At 52.3% G+C, this 19,446-nt stretch overlaps 4 non-coding genes and 1 pseudogene across 4 annotated transcripts; 2 read left to right on the top strand and 3 right to left on the bottom strand.

The window, feature by feature from the left end:
* LOC120375436 overlaps nt 1-19,446 on the top strand; it is a 648,226-nt pseudogene that overhangs the window by 417,562 nt on the left and 211,218 nt on the right.
* TRNAQ-CUG lies at nt 4,843-4,914 on the bottom strand. Its single transcript has one exon. It is a non-coding gene; the product is annotated as a tRNA-Gln (tRNA).
* On the bottom strand, nt 8,756-8,837 carry TRNAS-AGA. Its single transcript has one exon. It is a non-coding gene; the product is annotated as a tRNA-Ser (tRNA).
* TRNAC-GCA lies at nt 10,315-10,386 on the top strand. The gene has a single exon. It is a non-coding gene; the product is annotated as a tRNA-Cys (tRNA).
* TRNAT-UGU lies at nt 16,159-16,232 on the bottom strand. The gene has a single exon. It is a non-coding gene; the product is annotated as a tRNA-Thr (tRNA).

The raw sequence follows: 19,446 nt of genomic DNA, 5'->3' as shown, positions 1-19,446 counted from the left end.
CGTGTCCATGGGCGGGGCTATGCAGATGAGCAGTGTCTGGCGGCAGGACGGAGAGCAGCGAGAGGAACCGAAGGAGCCCGGCGGAGAGAATTCTCTGCGTGTGGACAGAATCCGGTGTGGGGAGTTCGTGCTGTGGGTGCCTGCACCGGAGTCACTTCGGGGCAGTGATTGCTACTGAGCTAGGTAGTGACCAAAGGCGTGTGAATGAGGTGTGGTGCCTGGCGGGGAACAGCTCATGGTGATAACGAAAGCAGTGGGAGCAGCAGATCCTGTCCTAGCAGGGGGCTGGATGGGGTTTCTTTGCAACCATGAGTGGGATTGTTGTGGGTGCAAGTAGATCCCATCCCCTGTCTGTTAGGGCGGGGCTTCTACTGTCTGCCTTGGGGAGGGGGGGACTTCCATGATGTCACTACCTAGGGGGGAGGGGTTTGAATCATGACTCTGAAGTGGGAGAGTCCCGCTCCCACTCACTCTCCACTAGGGGGCTGGGATCTCTAGGGAGGGAAGCACAAGAAAAAACAGTCTCTCCTATGGAACCCAGGAGTCCTGGCCCCCAGTCCCCCTGCTCTAGACCCTCTCCAACCCCAGAGCCAGGGATAGAACCCAGGGGTCCTGGTGCCCAGCTGCCTCCCTGCTCTGACCACTAGACCCCACTCCCCTCCCAGGGTGGTGCAGGGGTCACTGGGTCGGTGTCCCAGCTCTGCTAAGGGCCGTGACTGATTTTCTCAAAGTGCTTCCTTCTGAATCCAGCACATCTGGCCCCCTTGCCCAGTTACTGCCCACCCCCGTGTGGGGGCACCAGCACTGTGCCGGGTCGTGATGGGAAATTGTCCAAGCTGGCCCAGGAGAGACGTGTGTGTCCCTGCTGCCTCCTGCTGGTGGGGCTGAGGTGTGTGTGTGTGTGTGTGTGTGTGTGTGTGTGTGTGTGTGTGTGTGTGTGTGTGTGTGTGTGGGGCGGCTTTGCAGGATTTTGTATCCTGCAGCAAGTGACACACACACACATTGACACACAAAGGGACTCACACAATCCCAAGAACACTCACACACAACACACCCAGAGGGGCATGCTAGCCCAACCCCCAAAGAGAGAAACAATCACACCCCCACTCACAATCACACACACACACACCAGAATATTCGCAATTGTGCTCAGAGACACAACTGCACACAGTTCACTCCCACTGCTCCCAACACAAGGACCTCCTGCCCCACACAGCGTGTGCCGAGGCCTGTGGAACTCACTGCCACTGGACAGCTACCCATGAGAATGGACCTTTCCAGGAGACCAATAGACATGGCCATGGCGACAGAGGGGGCTGGGCTCCCAGGGTCTGACCCGGGCTGAGACTGGTTCTGACCTAGAGGGGTCTATCCAGCAGGGGGCAGCGTGACCCACACACAGATCCACCAGAAGCGCCTTTCTTAGCGGGTCTCCCAGGCCATCCCCCACCCTGCCCCGGTTGGGTAACAAAGGGGCAGCACAGGACTCTGGGCCGTGTCACAACCCGGCCCCAGCCCTCGCTCCCATACGCTGGTGAGTTGGGTAACTGCCGAGGGATTGCACACGAGAGAGTCAGAGCCAGGGAGAGAACCCAGGAGTCCTGGTTCTCCCCGACACACACCTAACCACTGGACCCCACTCTGCTCCCAGGGCTGGAGATAGAACCCAGGAATTCTGACCACCCACCCCCCGCCCCCCTTCTGACCCCTAGACCCCCCACGCCCCGTTTAGAGTTTAGTCCCGCTGCCTCTTCTATCCACCCACCCCACCTGTCCATCCCTTTGCTGCAGGTTTCTGGGGTGTCACCTCTGCTCTGCGCTCCCCCAGTGCAGCCCAAGGCTTTTCCTCCCCCCAACCACACATCCTCTCCCCCTCGTGCTGGATCATCTGCTTGGCCCCCCGCCCCCTCTCGGGGTGCGCTGTGCGGCGTGGCTGGGGATTGTGCAATGGCCCAGCACCAGGCAACGCAGAACGGACACCACACGCCCTGCCCCACCTCACCTGAGCTGCTCTCCAGGTGCATCGGAGCCCAGTGCCTGCACCTGGGCCCTCCTGCCCCACAGGGGGTGAGCTGCAGCCCCCACCACACTGCGCAGAGGGGAGAAGGGTCAGGCCAGCCAGCCCTTGTAAGATGGGGAAATCACCACCGGGGTCGACGGTATGTGGGCTGTGACATACAGAGAAACGGTTGTTGCGCCGGCAGAGGGCAGCAGAGCATGCACACACACACACAATTGCAAACATACACAAACACATGCATGAATCCAGCCACACACACACACACACAATTGCTAATATACACAAACATCCGCACAAATCAAGCCAACATCAACGCAACTGCTAACAGATGCAAACACATGCACAAATCCAGCCACATGAACACACACACTTGCACAGCCACAAACACCCCCTCCCCACACACAAAAGCCTTTCCCAAAACCACATGCAGAAATCAATTAATCAATACACACACACACACACACACACAATCCCCATTCTATGCACACACCTTGGGTCATTGTGACACTGAATACTTCAATTGGATGGGGGGCCCAGCACCATGGATATTCCCTGCACCCCAGGGCTCACAGGGGGTGGATTGGGGGGGCACAGGGGGCATGATCCAGTGCCAGCCAAGGGGGGTTAGAGATGGGATGGGGTCCGTGGTTTGTGCACCACCCAGTTCCTGGCACAGTCTCCTTTGAGGATTTGCATTTCTTGGTAGTTTTCACCCCATCACCACTTCCTGCCCAGCCCCTCCTGCTGTGCAAGGTGGTTCTGGGGATGGGAAGAACCAGGAGTCCTGGCTCCCAGCCCCACCTGTGCTAAGCTACGAGACTCCACTCTAACCCCAGTGCTGGGACTGGAACCTAGGAGTCCTGACATCCATCATCCTTGCCTCTAACCACTAGACCCCACTCCTGCCCTTTTAGGGAGCCAGGACTCCTGGGTTCTGTCTCCAACTCTGGGAGCAGAGTGGGGTCTAGTGGTTAGAGCAGGAGGAGCCAGGACTCCTGGGTTTTATTCTCAGTGCTGCTGTGTGACCCTGGACCTCTGTTTCTCCTCCCACTTTTAGGGTATGGAGCCTGTAAACTCTCTGGAGCATGGCCTGTCTCTCGCTGTGTCTGTGCAGCCCCTGGTGCAACGGAGGCCTTGATTCTGCCCCGGTCTCTGTAGGTGCTGCTGTTGTACAAATAAATAGTCGTTATACTAGAAGGTGTGGCAGTGCGTGAGTGCACCACCATTGCCGTGCAAGGGCTAAATGTGATTCTTTTCCCTGTGACCTCCCATGCACCCTTCCCCCACCCCGATTCTCCACCCTGAGCCCCTTGTGCCACTGCCCTCGTCAATGGCCGTGCAAAAAGCCACCCAGCCCTAGCCCTAAAACAAGAAGATGACCAAAAAACCCCAAAAAACCTCACACCAACAGGAAACCAACCCAAGCAGTTTGTGACTTCACTTTCCAAAATTAGACACACTCACACTCACACACTCTCTCTCTCTCTCTCAAACAGCCCCCTTTGCCAATGCATCACCTCACCTCGTCCACGGATGTCTAGGTGGGAAGCTCCATGTGGGAGCGGTGATGGACGGCACCATCCAGGTACGGGCGTCTCGGCTCCAACTGGCACTGGGCTCACGCTGGGCTGCATGCAGTTCCTTTCTCTGGTGTGCGCCCCGGCTCCACAAACGCCCCTGCCCCCTGCTCTTTCCTTCTGGTACTAAAAATATCCTCTTCCTTCGCCCCAGAGAGAGACACCCATGGTGCTGCTCAGCACACGCCTTCCCCCCCTTCCCCCATTCCCAGGAGCGTGTGGGAAGAGGGTCGGGATTGGGGAGAGCCTGTGTCCCGAGGGGAGGGTATGAGGGGGCTTGTCCCCTCCTTGGAGCATGGAGGTGCCAGTAGGCACCTATGGATGGTCCCCCCAAGCAGGGCCAGGACGGAAATGGGAGGCCTGTGCCCCCAACATGGAGAATCGGGTGTAACCTTACTTAATGGGTCAGTCTGTCCTTTCTCTGACTCTCCCATTCCAGCTTCAACTAGCGCTTGTGGTTCATTCGTTCTTTTTCATTCCTTTCCTTCTCTAGCTTGTATGTTCTTGCTTTCTTTTTTCCCCCTCTACCTTTCACGCTCTTGCTTTCTTTCCTTCTTTTTCTAATTTTTTTTCTCTCCCTTTATTTCTTTCTCTGCCTTTCACGTTGTTTTCACTCTCTCTCTCTCTCTCGCTGGTTATTTTTTTCACTCCCTCATTTTTCTCGCTCCTTCCAAGCCAAGTGTGTTTTCCTCGCACACAGATTTTGACAGGTTTTCCTTCTGATCAGCAAGTGGATTAAGCACGTCTTCAGTGGGGGGTTAGCATAGCAGGGAGCAGGCTGGCTGGCTGTCTTTGTGGCCATCTGCTGGTTCTCCCCTCCTCTGGCCCTGACCTCGGTTGCTCTGTAGCTTTTAAGCCTTCCCTTGGAGCTGTCAGCACCAGCCGCCTCTGCTCCAGGTGCCCAGAGGAGGAGAGGTGCTGGGCTCCAGCCTGGGACTCTGCGTCCCTCCTGCCTAGCCCTGACTATGAAGCCTGGCCTTGACACGCCTTCCTTCACGTGCCATGTGGACAAGAGGTAACATGTGGCTGCAAGTAAAATGGCCAAACTTGTGGGCATCAGGTGAAGCTGTGAGAATCCCAAGCATCTGGTGAAACCACAGGAATCAGCAACCAGGGAAGCAAGTTTCAGAGCCTCAACCCTAGTGGGCAAGTCACCCAGCAGGAGGGGGAAGACTGGCTCTTGCACAACTGGAGACAGGGAAGTTGAGCACTGTGAGCTCCAGGGCTTTACCACAAGCCAACACAAGGTCCCACTGAGATTTGAACTCAGATTGCAGGAGTCAGAGTCCTGAGTGCTGCCCGTTACACCATGGGACCAGCTCATGCTGCTGTTTCTGGACATTGGTGACTCTCACGGGGCTGGCTCATGTAAGGGGCTGTTGGCCCCTTACTAAAACTTAGTGGGGTTTTTGGTTGGCTAGTTCCCAGTCCCAATAGAAGGGGGAAGGGCCAATGGGAAATCAGGACCCTGAGACTGACAATCCCCAGGGGCAATGGGGAGAGGCCAAAGCTCCAAGTTAGCCGCACTGACAGGCCGGACAGTGTAATGAGGGAGTCACCAGGCCAGGGGGTCCCATCCTCCGTGGGAGCTGAAACTGCCTGGGCCAGAGTGGGGCAGAGCTAAGGAGAGAGCAGGAGCCCGAGAAGAGCCGGGGAGCAGAGCTGCACCAGCCGGGGAGAACCAGAGCAGATCTGTGCTGGGAGCCGAGCCGCAGCAGCACGAGCCGTAGAAGCTGCCCAGGGAGCAGATCTGTGCGGGGAGAAGAGCTGCAGCAAGCAGAGCCTGAGTGTAGCATTGAGAGCAGCATCTGATGTTTTCCTGTCTAGCTGGCTTGTTTCCTAGAACGAACGCTCCTTGAGTGGGGTGATCCACAGGGAGTAGCTCAAACCTCCAAAGTGCCTGGCCAGGGGCAGGACATTAGCACAGCAAGGGAGGGGTGTGGCAGTGACATCACAAAGGCCTTTTGCAGGACCTCAGACTATTGGTCAAAGGTGGTGGGGAGGTGGTGACCTCACAGAGAGATGCTGACATCAGCCAGGCAGGAGAGGGGCGAGGGGCCAGGGAAACCTCAGAGACCCCTGTGGCTTTGCTTCAGCAACTCTCCTTCTCCAGGTCTCTCTTTGAGGACTGAGAGAGTATTCGGGTTCAGGCACGTGAGTGCCAGGAGGAACCTCTTTCGAGTTTTCTCCTTCCCTTTTAGTGATTTTCAAATTAACCATCAGATCTTGAATTTCACACATTGAATGACCTGAATAAAGTGCTCTCACATGAGCTCCAGACCAACAGCAGAGCACAGTTTCAGCAAGTATTTGAGGAGAACTGCAATGTTAGAGAGAATCATGAACTGCTCAGAGACAATTAATGCAGAGAAGCAGCAAAATTAATCAAACATATGACTGGTTCTGACTTATTTACTTGGTCTTAAAAGAGAACAACAAGGACCTGAGTCTCCTCCCTGTCAATAACCTGCTGCTCAGCCAATCAGGGTAGAGACTGAGGACGGGAAGCTGAGGGTTCTCACCAGAGAGCCCAAAGGATGGTCCAGGTCACTGTTGGGGGATCACTGCCCGAGCACTATTTCAGCCCCACATTTTTGGTGGACCTCCCACAGTGGGAGCTGCTGAGAACTCCCCTGCCACACACACACACACACACACACACACACACACACACCGTCTCCTGGTGTTGGGAGGGGAACTGGTGAAAGGACAAAAGAAGCAAGAGACAAAGAGAAAGGAGGGAGGGATGGATGGAGGAAAAGGTGAAACAAAAAGGACAAACCCTAATGTCCCCAGTGATTCTGAGGGACAAAATCCCAGTTGAAGAATAAAATTCTGCCTCCTTAAGCTCGTGTTTTCCATGCCTAGAATTCAACTGTCACCTGATGGATCAGACTGAACAGGTTTCAAACCTCAAGGAGGCTCTTACCTTCTAAACAGGGACTTCTGTTTTCTAGTAAAATCAGGAAAAGGGAAGGAGAAAACTCGAAAGAGGTTCCTCCTGGCGCTCACGTACGTGAACCCGAATACTCTCTCAGTCCTCAAAGAGAGACCTGGAGAAGGAGACTTGCTGAAGCAAAGCCACAGGGGTCTCTGAGGTTTCCCTGGCCCCTCACCCCTTTCCTGCCTGGCTGATGTCAGCATCTCTCTGTGAGGTCACCAGCTCCCCACCACCTTTGACCAATAGTCTGAGGTCCTGCAAAAGGCCTTTGTGATGTCACTGCCACACCCCTCCCTTGCTGTGCTAATGTCCTGCCCCTGGCCAGGCACTTTGGAGGTTTGAGCTACTCCCTCAAGAACAAATGGATATAAATTGGCAGTCAGGAAGTTTAGGCTTGAAATTAGACGAAGGTTTCTAACCATCAGGGAGTGAAATTCTGGAACAGCCTACCGAGGGAAACAGTGGGGGCGAAGGACCTCTCTGGCTTTAAGATTAAGCTTGATAAGTTTATGGAGGGAATGGTTTGATAGGAGAACGTGATTTAGTCAATAGGTCAATAATGTGCAACCACTGGTAATTAGTACCGAGGGTCAATGTTGGAATATTGAAAGTCTTTTTCCTGAGTGTCTGGCTGGAGAGTCTTGCCCGCATGCTCGGGGTTCAGCTGATCACCATATTTGGGGTTGGAAGGAATTTTCCTCCAGGGTAGATTGGCAGAGACCCTGGAGGTTTTTCGCCTTCCTCCGCAGCATGGGGCAGGGGTCGCTTGCTGGAGGATTATCTGCTACTTGAAGTCTTTAAATCAGGATTTGGGGACTTCAGCAGCTGAGTCAAGGGAGAGAATTAGTTCAGGAGTGGGTGGGTCAGCTTTTGTGGCCTGCATCTTGCGGGAGGTCAGACTAGATGATCATAATGGTCCCTTCTGATCTTAAGTTCTATGATTCTATGATTCCCTGCGGATCACCCCATTCAAGGAGCGTTCGTTCTACGCAGCAAGCCGGTAGTTTTGGATCATCTGCAAATTTTGTCAGCTCACTGTTTAGCAGGTTGTTTATGAATATGTTGACTAGTCCTGGTCCCAGTACAGACACCACTAGTTACCTGTTTCCATCCTGAAAACTGACCATTTATTCCTACCCTTTGTTTCTTGTCTTTTAACCAGTTATTGATCCACGTGAGGACCTTCCGGAGGTGAAAGTAAGCCGGTATGTTCCGGTATGGGGTACCGGCAAGAGCCAGTACGCTGTGCCAGCCCGGCCTGGCTTCCCCAGGCTGGTGATTTAAAGGGCCCAGGGCTCCCTGTAGCGGCCGGAGCCCCTGGCCCTTTAAATCACCTCCCGAGCCCCTGCCGGGCCCCAGGAGCAAATCACTGCCGTGGGTGCTGCTCTCTCCCACTCTGCCAACACAGAGCAAGGGTGGCAGAAGCTTCCTTACAGTGGGGGGCGGCACCGTTGTCCGAACTGTGGCACCCCCATGACACCCCTTCCCTAAGGACCCCCACTCACACCACCTCTCCCCCTGAGGCCACACCCACAGACGCCTCTTCCCCAAGACTGCACCCTTCCCCCCCCCATCATTTGTCCTAACAGCCAGTAAAGAGTGGTGGGGCCATGGCCCTCTAAACCCCCTGTTCCAGCACCGCTGACACAGAGCTAAGCAGGCAGCAGTGTGTGTGTGTGTGTGACAGAGAGTGCTGTGCTGAGCTGAGCCAGTGAGAGAAGGGGGGCTGATGTCAGGGCTGTCCCCTGCCTCTGGACTGGTCGCTTCCAGCAGCTGTCTGAACTTAGAGACAGTGTGCGACACACTCACTCTTCTGCAACGCACACACTCTCTCCCCCCCCCACACATGCTCTCTACCCTATCACACACATTGCAGTTGAAAAGCAGCTGGCAATCTAGTAGGATGCCCATGGACCAATGGGATAGAAACCTGCATCATGTGATGCTGTACCAGCCTGTGAGGCATTGCAAACCCTTTCCAAAGCACCCTGCAGCCAGTTGCACAGTGGACTAGCTACCCACAGTGCACTGCTCTCTGTGGCAATCCAAGAGATGCTAGCATGGATGTGCTCTGGTGACACAGGGGCATAGGGTGGACATGCAACAGCTGTTCAATTAAAATGCTTTAACTTAAGCCACATTATTCTTTCATGTAGACATAACTGAAGAGTGAGACAAGACCCAGCTCCATTGAAACTAAAGAACCACAACTTCCTGCGTAGCTGGCAGGATTTGAACCTGCGCAGGGAGACCCCAATGGATTTCTAGTCCATCGCCTTAACCACTCGGCCACAACTACTTGTTTGGTAAGTAGCTTTCACTGCACTCTAGTTCTGTTCTCACTGAGTGATCAATTCCAGTTGTTTCCTCAGACCAGCTTCCACAACACACACACTGCTGTGCCCTTGTGTAAGTGTGTCCATGGCTGAACTGCAAGAATTCCTGCTCCTTTCCCTTCTGGCTGGAGCACGAGGAGAGTGTGTTTGTGGTTAATGATGTTGCTGTAGATTTTTGTCCATTTCCTGCCTCGATCATTCAGACAGTCCCTTTCCCGTCATATCCCCAGTACATCAGTGATTGTGATAGCAGGGGGCAGGTTTTCTCTGGGGCACTGAGCTTTGCCAGGGGGTTGATGGCTCCTTTCTTTCCTCACCCTGGAGTAAACTTGCTTTTTATTCCATCCTTGATGTTTCAAGGAATAACAACAGATGATCAAAGAAAGAGGTGGACAGGGTAGGTCTCAAGGGAGGGGCAGAGAGGTGTGGGCGATGGACAGGGGAGGGGCAGATAGGTGTGGGCAGGGCAGGTCTCAGGGGAGGGGGCAGAGAGGGGTGGGTGATGGGCAGGGCGGGTCTCAGGGGAGGGGGCAGAGAGGTGGGGGCAGCAGGCAGACCTTGGGGTAGGGGGTGGAGAGGCGAGGAGGCCTTGGGGAGGAGGAGCGAGCGACCAGCAGGCCTCAGCCAAAGAGCAGGGGTGGGAAGTGGCCAAATGGGAGTGAGGGTGGAGCACAGGGGGCCTCGGAGGGAGGACAACGAGGGAAGGGGTGGAGTGGGGACAGCACCACGGTCTGGGCAGGGGCCGCCCACAGGATTCAGGGGCCTGGGGCAAAACAATTTCAGGGCCCCTTCCATAAAAAGTTGCAATACTATAGAATCCTGTATTCTCCTGGGGCCCTGCGGCAAACTGCCCCCTGCCCACCCACCCTCTGGGCGGCCCTGCCCTCAGCCGCTCCTCGTAAGTCCCCGGCCCCCTAATCATTGTTGTTACCCTCCCCTAGACTCTCTCCAATTTGTTTCTGTAGTGTGTGTGTGTGTGTATGTGGGGAACTGGACGCAGTGCTCCAGATGTGGCCTCACCAGTGCTGAATAGAGGGGAATAATCACTTCCCTCGATCTGCTGGCAACGCTCCTACTAATCCAGCCCAATATGACCAGTTACCCATATTGAATGCAGACACAGCAATATCTGATAAATTGGTTCCTGTCCATTCAGGAGGTTATTTCCCACCTATTCATAAATAATGAAGCTGCTCTAAGCGGAGGAGAGAGAGTTGTCCTGTCCGTGCAGTTAACCCATCTCCCCGAGAGGTGGTAGCTATGTCAGAGGAGAAGCTATGTTGGTGGGTGTGCAAGCTGTGGTGTCTACATGTGTATATAAAGTTTAATCAAACCCCATTTTTTAAACCCCTGAGGTCTGGGAATAGAAAAGGAGATCTCTGAGGCAGAGCCCGTCCTTCAAAATCCTTAAGATCACTGACTTGCCTATGCAGATGTCATGGGAGTATAGCTCAGTGGTAGAGTGTTTGACTGCAGATCAAACGGTCCTTGGTTCAAATCCAAGTGCTCCCTTACAAACTTGTACCTTCAGTAAAAGTAATTCCATCTCCAGTGTGTTCAGGAGCTCTCCTAAATAGGGATCCCTAAAATGAATTGACACACTCAATGCTTTCCTGTGCAAATGCATAGAAACCTAGCAAACATATCCCCCAGCTGAAATCAGTTCCAATCCTCTAAATGTCTATTTTCATCAATTAAACAAAGGCACATGAAGTCACATTTGCAGGTCTTTGGTCTCTATGGGCTACAATGTGCAGAAGAACAAGAACCACATCCACGTGGGAGGCATGGACTAGTCTGTATTACATTTGGTAAGTAAGTTGCCATTGGGACTGAAAACTCTACTGGAGGTGGACAGGAGCCTGTTACAAAACTAAAATAACCAAGATTTACCAAACTCCCTGTTACACATTCAATCCTCTCTTTGTGCACATGGCATCAATTGGGGCTCTAATAAATGGCAGCCTTCCTTTAACACAGATCGTTGTTCCTTGTGACTTTCAGATGCATTCGAATGGCAGCTGTTCAGAGGTCATGTGCTGCTAGTTCATGAGCAGCAGCAGAGTCTCTGTATGTTTACCAACTGTAGAGCTGGGTGTGTCTGCATCCAAGTAACTGCAGAGTCAGGCTATGGCTACATTAGCACTTCAATGCGCTGCCGCGGCAGCGCCTCGCAGCGCTTTGAGCGCTAAGTGTAGTCAAAGCGCCAGCGCTGGGAGAAAGCTCTCCCAGCGCTGTCCGTCTCCACCTCCCTGTGGGGAATAACGGACAGCGCTGGGAGCCGCGCTCCCAGCGCTGGGGCTTTGACTACACTGGCGCTTTGTAGCACCGCAATTTGCAGCGCTGCAGAGGGTGTTTTTTCACACCCTGCTGCAGCGCTGCAAATTTGCAAGTGTAGCCATACCCTCAGTGTAGTACAGACAGTTAATTGCACAGTCTCCCTTTCTGGTCTCATTGATCATTTGGGTAGAAACAGCAATGGTTTGGTGGGTTTTGGTTTTTTTCCCCTTTGTTTTCTCCTAAGGAATGTGTGATCTTGAGCATGTTAGTTTAAGTTCCCTGTGGGTCAGGAAAATTCCATCTCCTTGAAATAGCTGGGAAGTGACCTGTTTGTATAACCTAGAATAAAGGAGCTTTTAAAGAAGACATTGCTTTACAATTATGCTGGGATAAAAACAGTAAATTCCACGGCCAGACACCAGGCCAGGATCAATTGATGGGGCCAGGATCAATTAATTACAGGAGAAACAATCTCTTGGGAAGTAGCTGTAATTTGTCCCCAGACCTTTCCTTGTTCTCATATGCTATCAGGGATTCTCTTCTAGAGGGCAGACTCAGAGTTAGGGTCATCTGGGCATGTACCCTCACTCTGTATTCCCTGTTTTTCCAGAGTTTGAGTTTTACTGAACTCGATGTTCTGGAAGGTAAGAGATAGTCACAGTCAAAGTTAACTCTCTGTTAACAAAGGTTTTGTTAGTGACAAATAATGAGACTAATCCCTCACTGCGGTAATTCCACTGACTTCAGTGTATGCTTTCCCTATTTCTAGTTCCAAAAAAATAAGCAAATTAAAACAACCTTGAGACCTAAAATGCTGTGAGAAAGTGGAAATTTTAGTAGCTCAAATAATTCAGTTTCTTCTGTGTCTTGTGCATGTGTAAATGGCACAACATGTTAATTTATAAGCACATCTTTCTTAACTTCTTTAAATATTCTGTAGTACATTGACTAGATCAAGTGGGTTGTTCAATGCAGTGAGCTTTTCATGCATTGCCTAATACATATTTTTTCATATTATGTAAATGAACACAACTCATTGAACACAAAATTGTGTATTTCATGCTGTGAACTGTGTCCGTAGCTCAGATTAATAGGTTTATTTTCTCTCTCTCTTTCTCTCTCTGTGAGGCACAACAAAATAATTTAGTGATGCTGAAAACATTCCCTTCTCCTCCAGAACTGCCTTGGAATCACCTTCCCTTTGTAGATTAATCTGCCCCTATGTATCTACAAGGAAAATATAGTTTCTATGAAAAAAACACATTTTTTAAATTAAAGGGACTGAGACAGAATGGGTTACTCAGACATAGGTTAGGGGTTTGTTATAGAAGTGGGTGGGTGAGATTCTGTGGCCTGCGTTGTGCAGGAGGTCAGACTAGATGATCATAATGGTCCCTTCTGACCTTAAAGTCTATGAGAATAGCCACGTGATGGCGACACAGCAGGAATGCAAAGCAACAGGTTCCTGGTTTGCACATTGATGGTGACAAGGGATTGAACTCGACTCCCCTCTTTTCACAGACACATTTGTTTTATTCTCTGAGGTCAAACATCAGTTTAAATGTTGTACTTAGTCCTCTGCCTTGTAGCTTCAACAGCCGCAGATCAAGATGAGTTACTGCAGCCTAGACCTTGTGTCCGTGTTTAGGTGGTTTTCACCTAAACGTTCAAGCAGCTCACAGCAATGTGCCGAGCTCCCCAAGTCCCACTGACAGCTGAGCTCTTCCTGCCCACTGAGCCCAGCCCAGACAGTGGGTGGGGGGTGAGTTTGTACCCAAATAACTGACAGAGCCAAGCAAGGAGCAAAGAAATGTTTGCTTCGGTCACTAGGTCTGTGTTTCTATTGCTCGTTTGCTCTCTCCCCTTCCCTAATAAGGAGCAACGGTAAGAGAAGAAGAGGTTAAAACATGTGCTAGGTGGTGGCTGGGTTTGGATGACAAATTTAAAACCATCACAGCGCCCTCTAGTGTGACACTGACACCATCAGATTCTCACCTTTCACTCACACGTCATTAATAACAGTTTCCCTGAACTACTTTGCTGTGATTATTTCAATGGCTCCTACACCGATACCTGCTGCCCCTTCTGGCTGGTTAATTGCGCTATTTGGAACCTGCTCCTAAAATTACACCCTTCCTGGGAGCAAGATTCAAAACTGCCCAAGGAAACCCCATTGGGTTTCAAGTGCAGCCCAGGCAGGGTGGCAAGGGGACAGCCCAGGGGTCTCAGAGCTTCTTCTTCTGCCTCACAGAGAGAAGGTTAAGGGGGGCCACTAGTTATGACTCCTGGGTTTTAGTCCTGGCTGTGGGAGGAAAGGGGTGTTTAGTGGATTAGAGTTGGGGGCTTAGGAATCAAAGAGGAAACATCTCCCTTTTCAGCTTCAATGCACATTGAACAAGAACATGGCTTCTCATCTCTTCGGTTTCAGAGGAGCAGCCGTGTTAGTCTGTATCCTCAAAAAGAACAGGAGTACGTGTGACACCTTAGAGACTAACACATTTCTCCGGATCTGTTGCCATCATATGGCCATTTCATTTCACTTCTTATTGTTAAAAGGTTTGGGTACTTCAGTGAGGCTAATCATCTAGTGGAACAAGCTCCGCACGGGATTTGGTTAATTCCCCATCACTGCCGTGTGTAAAAGAAGACTGCAGCTCATGCTGCAAGACACCTGGTGTATGGGTGTCCCTGTTCCCCCTTCAGAACCTCTGGTACATGGTGCTTCCCTCCTCCCAGTTCAAGATCCCCATCATGTGGGTGATCCCATCCAGGATCTCTGGTGGGTGTCTCTGTCCCCCACCCCATGAACTAGCTCCCGTGTGTGGTTTCCCCTGCCTGCCCCCAGGCTCTGTGGGTGTCTCTGTTCCCCTTTTCAAGATCTGTGTTGCAGGGAGGCATCCCTCCCCCCAAGTCAGAATCCCCAGCGTGTGGGTGCTCCCATCCCCCCTCCAGGCTCTGCGGGGGGTGTCTGTATAAAAAGAGACTGTGTCTCACCCAGGCTATGCTGCAGGGGCTATTCACAGGTGCAATCCCACTACTGATCAGCACAGGAGTTTTGACCTGCTCCGTTCCCGATCTGGGCCAGTTCATCCCTCCTTAGGCAACCTGGGGACCCCAAGATCACCATATTGATGCCAAACTTAGTGCAGACACCCGATGGGCACAGCCCCCTGCAGCCCAGAACTCCTGAGCTCAAGCGATCCGCCGGCCTCAGCCTCCCCAGGCGCTGGGATCACAGGCTCAGCCACGGAGCCCGGCTGGTTACAAGGTCTCCCGCTTCCAATTTCAGGCTCAGCCTGGGAGCTCTGCGTTCTGAGCGGGTGGAAGTGGAGCCTGGCACTGAGCTGATGCACTGAGGGTTATTTGCACTGTGCGCTTCACATGGAGGTGAAAACACGGGGCACAGATTTTTGAGCACAACCCTCGTCCTGAGGAATGGGGGAGGGGCTGCATAAAGAGAGACCGGCTCTCCCTGGCGGGGCTGCAGCGGCTCTTCACAGGGGCAGTCCCACTGCCAATTGGTACCAGAGTTTTGCCGGCCTCCTTTCCTGGGCTGGCTCCCCTCTCCCTAGGGGGAACTGGCGACCCCAAACTTCCCAGAAACCAGCATAGCGAGGCCAACCTGAGCACAGACACCTGCTCAGCACCCCGGGGTGCAGCCCTGAACTCCGGCAATCAGCTACACTCAGCTGCCCACCCAACAAGCGTTACACGCAGGAGCCTTCGTGCCCCGCGTGTTCAGGTCCCTCCCAGCGCCAGCTTTAAACTCCGCTGCTCAGTTCTAAGCGTTGGCCACACGGGGGCAGCCTGGAGCTCAGCCAACGCCTCCCAGTGCTGGTTGAGTTTCCCGCTCCTCGTGGCAGGTTCACACCCCGCAGGCAGATCTCTGAACCGGAGCCGAACCGTTCCCCAAATCCAGCGCTTTAGCAGCAGCTTTGCTAGGAAAGCGCTGACGTCCCCAAGTAACGTAAGAGCCAGAGCGCTGTGTCCAGGAGCTTCTATTGGGCCCCTCACCGCGGTGTCTGTCAGGCACAAGGAGAAACCAGGGAAATGTTTTCATGGTGTTTCAGGGCAGAAGGGGCCATTAGCTCAGCTAGTCTGACCCCCGAATAACACAGAATTACACCATGGCACGTACTGATCCCACAGACCTTAGATAGATCAAAGCGTTTCAGCCCTCAGGAAGGAGGCTAAACTGGGTACCAGAGGCAGCGAACAAGGGGCCCCCAAGGCAATGGCAGGGAACTGACGAGGTGAAATATGCCCAGATGATCCCAGCAGGCGACCCACCCCCATGCTACAGAGGTGGGAGTCCCTGTTCCTCCTGCCCTTAAGAATCAACTGACCCAGGGTTTGAGAATAGTGACTTGGGTGTGTTAATGGCAGTGTAGACATAATGCTAGGCTATGTCCACACTGCAATGAAACACCCAGCGCTGTCCCATGCCAGTGCAGGCTCCCAGGCTAGGGCCATGGGGTGGTAAATTTGCAGCGTAGACATCTCGGCTCAGGCTCAATACCGGGCTCTGGGAGCCCTCAAGGTTGGGAGGGAGTTTAGCAAGCAAACAAGGTAAAATGGCAGTGGAGTATTACCCTGGACTCAATGGCATTTCTCCATTGGTCTGTCTGCTTTGGGGCAGGGACAATAACACGTCCTGCTGCATTCGTTATTTCAAAGGGCAGTTTAGGATTTTCATTCTCACACACGGTGCACAAAGCAGGACTCAACCCTCGGTGCAAACTGAATGAGCTGCTCACAGTTTCTGCCAGCCACAATGAGCCATTCAGCCTGAGAGCCCAGACCTGCCCCTGTCCCAGAGGAAGCAGGATCATCTGTGACAGGCTAGAACACTGACCTATCAGCTCTTAACTTCCAAACTTTCAGTAAGTCTGTTATCAGTGCCTGTGAGTATAATTTAAACAACTACACTGGGCTGGACCAAAGAGCTCTGTGTTTCGTCCTCCCACAGTAGCCAATACCAGGCTGCTCAAGAGTTAGTCAATGAGGCACCACTGGGAATTGAACCCAGGATCTCCTGTTTACAAGACAGGTGCTTTAGCCAGCTAAGCCATGGTGCCTGCCTGTGGCAACAACACACTGTCTGCCCACACCTGACTCCCTGCCATCCCCACCGGGGCCTGACAAGCTTTGCTTGTGTTTGGATTCTGCAAAGCAGAGGAGCAGGTGAGGTTTTCCTTGCAAGCTCTGTGTGTGTGTGAGAATCTTTGGCCAGGTCTGCACTACAAGGTTACTTCAGCATCATTATATTGCTCAGATGTGTGAAAAACACACAACGCTCCCTCGGTCGGCAGCTTGTGGCTGGTGCACACACTGCAATACCACGTCTGGCGACAAAATTGCCCTGTTTTGGTGACAAAATAAAACCACCTCGACGAGAGGCCTAGTGCTTTTTGCAGCAAACTTAAAGTGACAAATGTCAGTGTAAATGCTGCTGGTCATTATATCACCATAACTGGCCTCCACCAGTATCCCACCACATCTGCCGTGAACTCGCCTGCCCTGCATTCTTGCTACAGAGGCTGGGCCCCTCCCCTTTCATAGCTCCAGAAAGTTCTGACAGCTGAGCCACTATCTATACCGGGATTAGCTTGATAGAACTGCATTGCCAGCCTAAGTCATGTAATTACACCAACCTAATTTTGTAGTGTAGACCTGTCCAAAGAATCACACACAAACCTTTCAGGTGCGACAAGGGAGGAGCCAGACTCGCTGCTGGCCCATTGAAGGGATCCACACTGCCAAGGACTAGCCCAGGAACCGTGTACAATGCAGACTTCTCCGAGATAGCACAGCGACAATGGACACTGCTTGACTCACATCGTAGCAAAGGAGCTTCCTAGCAAGTTGGAAGAAACTATGAAAGAGGGGAAGAGACATCATGACTTGGCCTCTCTCCGCCACAACTCAGCAGCTGGAAACACACCTGGAGGACAAAGACTGAACTGAACTGATTCAGAAATCAGAAGAGAATAATAACAATAATACTTGCAAACCAAAGTCCCCAACCAGACTAGTATTGGTTTTTCAGCAGAAAATTTTCAGTTTGGGAAATTTTGTTTTCTCAGTCAGACCTTGCCAAGGGAAGCAGGGAGAAAATGTTTGAGTTGCCTCCTTCAGAGCAGCTTGGCCTAGACACTAGCTCTGGTTCACCGCTCTGGCCTTGCTCGGGTTGATGGTATTTTAATAATTTGGGCAGGTCCCAGGGTGTTTGGGGGAGATGATGAGGATGTTCCCTTTTGAGATAAAAACTAAGAAATACAGCACTAGAGAATTTTTTTTAAGAAATCTGGGATTTAGACATTTAATTTAAAGCAAGGGAGTAGTGAGTTTCTGAGAAGGTTTTTGTTTGCAAGAAGCAACATTGTACAATCTGTCATTGTACCAAAGGGGGAGATGGTTGTCTACAAAGGAGGGGTAAAGACTAATTGCATCCTATGAGGATGGGATCCAAACCCATGTGTGTAGAGCACAATGGATTAGCAGTCCATCACCTTAACCACTTGGCCATCTCAGCTGAGCTGTTAGGAAAGAGACAGGAGGAGAAATCTAAGGCCAGCAGAGCTAGGGACAATAAGGAGTTTTTAAATACTAAGCGGAAGCAGGGGCTGAATGAGCTCCCCCCTCGCATCTAGTGAGGAGCTGGGGGAAAGACTTCAGGAACAGACCGTGTTTGCACAGACACACCTACTCTGCCTAGCTATGCAGCATGATGGGGCCGCTTCCCCCAAATGACCAGTTTTGGCTGGTGGCGGGTTACAAATCACTTTAGGATTGAGTGGAATTAAATGTTATTATCCTTCCTGCATGAGTGAAGGGCAGCAGAACATACCTAGTCTGTCCTGATGGAAGGGTGGGTGGATGGGTGAGGAATAGCTTTTATTGGACTTCATAGAAGTGATTGAGAACGTCACCCTAAAACAGTGGTCCCCAAACATTTTACACTGTGCCCTCTTATCCCTGGCTGTGGCCCCTCAGAGGCCGCAGTCAAGAACCGAGGCTGGGAGTGGGGCTGTTGCTTGCTGGGGAGAGGGGTGCAGACAGGGGTAAGGGGGTGGAGGCCGAGCAGGGAATCAGAGCCCCAGGCTGAGGGTGGGGTTGGGGAAGAGCTGGGGCTGAGTGGGGCTGAGTGCTGCTCCCTCCATGGGGGCTGGCTCAGGCCCTGAGGTGCCCCCATGAATGTTCCTCTGTGTCCCCCTAGGAGTCATGCCCCACATTTTGGGGACCACTGAACCCTACTCGCTAAGCAGGGGCTAGTGATGCCAAAGCCCAGGGAAAGGGAGAACAAGTGCGGGGCCCCCAGCACTGGAACCATGTGAAGGGGCTGCAGGAGAGGGGCAATGGCTGGTGGCACAGGGAGTTAAGGGCAAAGGGGGCACAGGAGGGGGCAGGAGTTAGGGGTGAAGGAGGTGCAAGGGTTGGGAGTGCAGGAGCTAGCGGTAAAGGGGGAGTGGGGATCGTCCAGGGGCAATGGGGAAGTGCCAAAGTACAAGCTTTGCCCAGGGCACCATTTTCCCTAATGCTGGTCTGAGCAAACAATTGGAACTGACCCTTCAGTAAGAACAGAACCATAGTGTAGAAAAGCCCCTTTGTTAAGTGGTGGTGGCTGAGGGCTTAGGGAGATGGGTTAGAAAACAACAGGTGTTTTTCTGTGGAGGTTTGATTCTTGCCTGCTGGGCAAGGCTGGTGTGTGGTGTCTCCATGGCTGCACTTTCAGTGTCTGATCACCCACAGGGAGCCAAGTCTAGACATATTCAGAGGCTCTATGCCAGGGTTTCTCAAACTTCCTTTCACTGCAACCCCCTTCAGCTAAAAAAAAAAAAAAACCTTACTATATGGCCCTGGAAAGAGGGACCAAGCCCCTCCACACCAGGCAGGGGCAGGGGGGAGCCAAAGCCTGAGCCCTGCCCCAGTTAAGGGAGTGCAAAACCAAAGCTTGAGGGATTCAGCCCTGGGTGGTGGGGCTCAGACTTTTGGCTTCAGCCTCAGGCACCAACAAGTCTAATGCCAGCCCTGGCAACCCCATTAAAACAGGGTTATGACCCACTTTGGGGTCCTGACCCACAGCTTGAGAACCACTGCTCTATGCTGAGGAGAGAGTTTTCCTGTGGGTGTAATTAATCCACTTCCCCAAGAGGTGGCAGCTATGTCAGTGGGAGAAGCTATATCGGTGGGTGTGCAAGCTGTGGTGGTTGCCACATTTAAGAAGTTTAATCAAACCCCATTTTTAAAACCACCTGTGGTCTGGGAATGGCAACGGAGCTCAATGAAGCA

Source organism: Mauremys reevesii, linkage group 12 (assembly GCF_016161935.1).
Source record: "Mauremys reevesii isolate NIE-2019 linkage group 12, ASM1616193v1, whole genome shotgun sequence".
Taxonomy (NCBI): domain Eukaryota; kingdom Metazoa; phylum Chordata; order Testudines; family Geoemydidae; genus Mauremys; species Mauremys reevesii.
This window is presented reverse-complemented; position numbering and strand designations above follow the sequence as displayed.